The following is a 5,466-nucleotide window of genomic DNA, read 5'->3' as shown; positions in this document are numbered from 1 at the left end:
GCGGTAACCAATAAGCATACAGCTCCTAACATGTTCATTGGTTATTGCATTTTGCTACATGGCATTTATCGCATAGCAAACGTTTCCAAGTCTAGAGGTCTAGATTTATTAGAAAAGAGCCGATCGACTTATGTCAGTATCACAAAAGAACTATTAGAAAAATATTAGAAAAAATATTAATAATGGCATCGTTTGCAAGATGGACTATAAAATCTATCAATGGTTTAGACTGGAATCAGATTATGCATTAAAGAATGAGATTGAAGATTAAAGATTGAAATTTGACCAATCAAAATCAATAAGAGCTAAAATTCCTTTGTTCTCATAGGTCAAATTTCAATCTTTAATTTGCAATGAGTAGTCTGATTTCGATCTTAAAATAAATTTTTACGAGCTTTTCAAACTGGCTGTTTCAGCGACAATAAGGATCGCGTTATCAAAATGGACGCTTAATATTTGCCAATTTTGATCACGTGATCCTTTTTTCGTTTGAAAGGCTCGTAAAAATTTACCTTTAGGCTGCGCGGAAATTTATAGCGGAACAAAATGATGTGACCAATCATGTGACCAATCACAATTCTACAGTAAATAGGCCGGAATCAGATTATGTATTGAAAAATAAGATTGAAAATTAAAAGTTTGAAGTTGACATCAGAATAAAAGGAACCAAAATTTCTTTGTCCTCATTAGTGAAATTTCAGTCTTTAATCTTTAATCTTAATCTTCAACGTCTGATTGTTACTCTGCTTACTTTTCTGCGATTGTAATTGATCTTGCTATTCCGTTCCGCTGTAAATTTCTGCTCATGAAACGACAGCCTTAGGGCGCGTTTACACCTTGATGATGGATAAGCGGAAAGCGAAAAAGCGGCAGCCAATCAGGATAGCGATCATAGGTTTGTTCGCATTGCAAGCTGTAACATGCTCTTATTACAGCTCCTACTTGCTCCTTACTCTATTAAGCGTATTAGAATGAGTAAAAGTTATGGAGCGTATTACAACATGTTGGAGCATACGACGCGAATAAACCTCATGTAACTTTTGGCTCCCGCCCATAGAACGCGGCAACGCTTGCTGCGCAACGGAAATTGGCGAGATAGTCAATTAACGTCTCACTTGGTCGGAAGTAATAAATATAAAATTTACAATAATATTACATCATTTGTAGATGTTTTGCGTGGTAAGGCCGACTTAAGATTTTATGCCCGTATTTACGATCAAACTTTATATTTAAGGTTTCTTAAAATTTATCTTAAAATGCTCAGCAGCCAATGAAATAATTCGTAGAATATCTAAAGATAAATTTAAGGTAGTCTATAAGGCCTGACTATGAATACGAATAATAGAATTATTAATTAATGCGATAATTTCCGTCGCGCGGCGAGCGTTGCCCCGTTCTGTGTGCAGGAGCCATAAAAGAGACAGTTTTCTCCATTTAAATCAGCTTAACGAGGTTAGTTTTTATAAATATATGTAAAGTCACTAGATCTATAAAAGCTATGTTCAGCAATGCAAATCAGGATTCTATAAATCATAGACCACCTTCAAACCATAGACTTATAAGATAGACGGAGGATTCATACGAGAGAAGCTGAAGACAACATTGAAGGACAGCTCTACTCCAGACATAATTGTTTCTCTCTTTTATAGTGAGCGGTAGGAGGTCAATAGGAGAAGAAATCAAGGAGGAGCTTGATAGTAACGTCTCCGTTGCTTCCGATCACTTTCCAACTTGCCACGGCGATCAATCAATTCAGTACTAGAAAAGAAGAGAACTACTCCGCGATTGTTTCTTTCTCTTTCTATCAAGTCTTCAGCTTCTCTTATATGAATGCTCCATCTTATAAGTCTATGCTTCAAACAAGGTGAAGATTACAAAAGTGAGCAAATTTACCAGATGTTGATCAATGAAATTATTAGTATTTTAGTAAATTCGCTCACTTGTGTAATTTTCACCTCGTTTCAAAATACACAATTGACACCCCTGAAGCGTCGAAGTGCTCTTTTTCTATAGCATGTGACATATACTATAATATAAGAGCTCCGACTCCTCAGATTTATCAAACGCAGTTAAAAGTACCGCAAACTCGTATCCATTTTGACGCGGCCATTTTAAATTAATGGATTTGTATATACGTACTTTATTTGGGAAAATGAATCCGTCAAGTATATAAATCAATATTTTTAAATTGTAATTAATTAATTTATGACCAAAAGAATATATACGAATGTTTAATTTATGTGTTTTTTTATTTTAATACGGATTTATTTGCTGTAGAAGTTTAATGCATAAAACTGCACAAAAGATACTGGTTTTGCATTAATATCATCGAATGTTAACTTTACACCTTCAATCTATTCAACCTCTTCTCGAAATTAACACTTGAAAATCACGGTCTCGAAAAGCACGGTTAGGTTAGCGACACTCAACTGTACCCAATGTGTACTTGAAATCGTGTACTATGTGCACTTCGGCCATTTTGACATATCATTTATGGAAATCAATTACTTTATAGATCTAGGGCCGATTTCACCAACGACGATCAAGCTTAATCGTGATTAACTGTCAACCACAACCGCAGTCGATTCTATTAAATATGATTGGTCAATCAACGGCCAATTAAGCTAATTGGTGTTGATGAAACTGGCCCCTAGTGATTTTAATACGATGCACGTCAGATCCAGCGTGAATCCAGCAATTGTCGGAAAACGAGTGCATAGAAACTGCATACTCTGAATACAAAGCACAATATAACCAGCAAGGACACTCCATGTTGGCTTTGACTTCCGCGCATCCGCCATGTTAACGTTAGAAAAATCCAGGACCGAAAGAGAATATAATGCCGCATATGCGAAAGTCCATTGCTTTGCTCTAAAAAATTTAATTAAGGATGCCGTGTAAACGTAGTCAAAATGTAAAAATATCTTTCTTCATAAAATTACATTTGATTATGTTTAATTAAGTTAACCTAGCATAAACTACTTTTTGTAAATTATAAAACTTATGGTATCTTTGGGATAATGAAAAAAAGTGCATTGTGAATTTTTACTATTATTACTGCATTGTTTTAATTACTGCTCGTAACATAGCTTTTCTTTTTTTTATTCATTTTTTAGAAATATTTATGGCGTAGCTCTTAAATTGTCTTCTTTTGCCACAGATATCTGCTCACATGGGATCTGTGTAAACGTTCTTCTCATCTTGCATTTCATTGGAACCGGCCCAAAAAAAAGCTGCGCAACCATACCTGCGCGAATACACATTTTTTCGCTGAGTGTCTCTACTGTACAAAGTATTACAAAGTCGATTCAAATCGTCTCGTGTCGCAATTCTGAGTATCAATCATGAAACTTTAATCCTAGGATAGAAAGTGAAAAGTGAAAATTTTTACCATTGAAGTTGATGGAGAAATTGTTCACTTTCTATTCTAAGGATAAAGTTTCATGATTGATATCCTGATTGCCCATTTCCATCAACGTAGATTAATTTTAACCTCGGTTCAACTTACTCTTCATCTTTTTCTAATTCTAAAGATTAGAAAAAGACAAAGAGTAAGTTGAAGAGATTAAAGTTAATCTACGTTGGTGCAAATGAGCATTATGACACTGGAGCAGTCCAAATATGACGTAGAACTAATGGTAGGGATCCGATCTGGGGATTCGAGTCTCTTTATATATAGGACTTTAGCTCCCGTCTATCGTACATAATTAATATAATCAGCATTAAAATAGATGATCACTTGTGTGAGAGCACTATAAAATTAATTCCTGAATTTAGGAAGAAATGTTTCTATTTTTTTATGATAATTTTATCGTATTCTTAAATATGCTAATCAATATTATTTTTTAGTAATAAAACTAGATAAATTAATTTATTTCTCCGAAATTTCATTGAAATTTCATTAAAAAATGTTTGAAAACTTAAAAGCATTTTCGCGAAATTTCAACGAATTTTTTCACTAGAGAAGTTAAGCAAAAAATAGCAATTAAAAATAGAACTGAAGTATGGAAATTAAAATATTTCTGATATTGGGAAAAAGTTCGTGGCGTTTTTCTTGCTAGATGGCATTAAATGCTCAGTCGGCAACTACTAATCGCATCGGCAACACTAGACGTGCGTTTAAAAAGTGACATTTTAACCTTTGTTTTGAGCCAAAAAAGATTGGTGAAGTGGATCAAAAGTTATTTTATTTTGAAAATGGAAATAAATAAGGAAAAAATTCGCTACATTTTGCAGTATCATTATGATAAGGGCAAGAATGTAGGCTTGTGAAAAAATTTGCGCTATTTACGGTGAAGATACTCTATCAAAATCAGCAGCATGGAAATGCTCGCTTTCGTGCTGGAAATTTCGATGTGAAAGATGAACTTCGCTTCGGTCCAATCCAATCTGAAAAGTCTGATGAAATCATGGTAAAAGTCGAGCGTGATAAGCATGTGAGCACTGTGGAGATTGCCAGGGAATTAGACATCGACCACAAAACAGTTTTAAATCATTTACACAAAGCTGGATACAAAAAGAAGCTCGATGTTTGGGTTCCTCACAAGTTGAGTGTTAGGAACATGATGGACCGAATTAACATTTGTGATACGCTACTGCAACGGAATGAAATTGAGCCATTTCTGAAGAGAATGATAACTGGTGATGAAAAATGGATCACTTACGACAATCCAATTAGAAAAAGATTGTGGATAAAGAAAGGAGAGAAGGCGCAAGCAATCGCAAAACCTGGATTGACGAGGCAAAAGGTAATGTGTGTGTGGGAACTGGAAGGGAATCGTTCACTATGAGCTGTTATCGTCCAATCAAACAATTAATTACGAACTCTACTGTGAACAACTGCAGAGATTACAACAAGCAATTGAGAGGAAGCAGCCAGAATTAATCAATAGGAGAGATGAATGAATTAATCAATAGGATCGTCTTCCATCACGACAACACTCGACCACACACATCTTTGATGACTTGACAAATTGCGAGAGCTTGGCTGGGAAGTTTTAATGCATCCACCGTATAGTCCTGACATAGCATTCTCAGACTATTATTTGTTTAGGTCTCTGCAGAACTCTCTTAATGGTGTAAAGCTAGCTTCAAAAGAGGCTTGTGAAAATCACTTGAAGCAGTTTTTCGATCAGAAGTTCTATCGCGATGGAATTATGGCTGTGACAAAATATTATAGAAAATAATGGAGCATATTTGATTTAAATAAATTGATTTCAATACTCTAAGAAAAACACTTTAATTTTACTAAAAAATCGCCACGAACTTTTTCCCATACCCAATATAATTTCAAAAATCGATTGTGTAACAAATTATTATAAACATTATTGAATATTAACTATAGAGAGAAACTATATACGCCAATGGATTTTGCAGGAAAATTAAATTACGAAAAAAACATAATTTTTACTTTTTCACATTTACTGATATCAAATTAAAAGAATAAAAGTATTATAAACGTAATTT

Source organism: Atta colombica, unplaced genomic scaffold, assembly GCF_001594045.1.
Source record: "Atta colombica isolate Treedump-2 unplaced genomic scaffold, Acol1.0 scaffold116, whole genome shotgun sequence".
Taxonomy (NCBI): domain Eukaryota; kingdom Metazoa; phylum Arthropoda; class Insecta; order Hymenoptera; family Formicidae; genus Atta; species Atta colombica.
Note: the sequence above shows the minus strand (reverse complement) of the source record.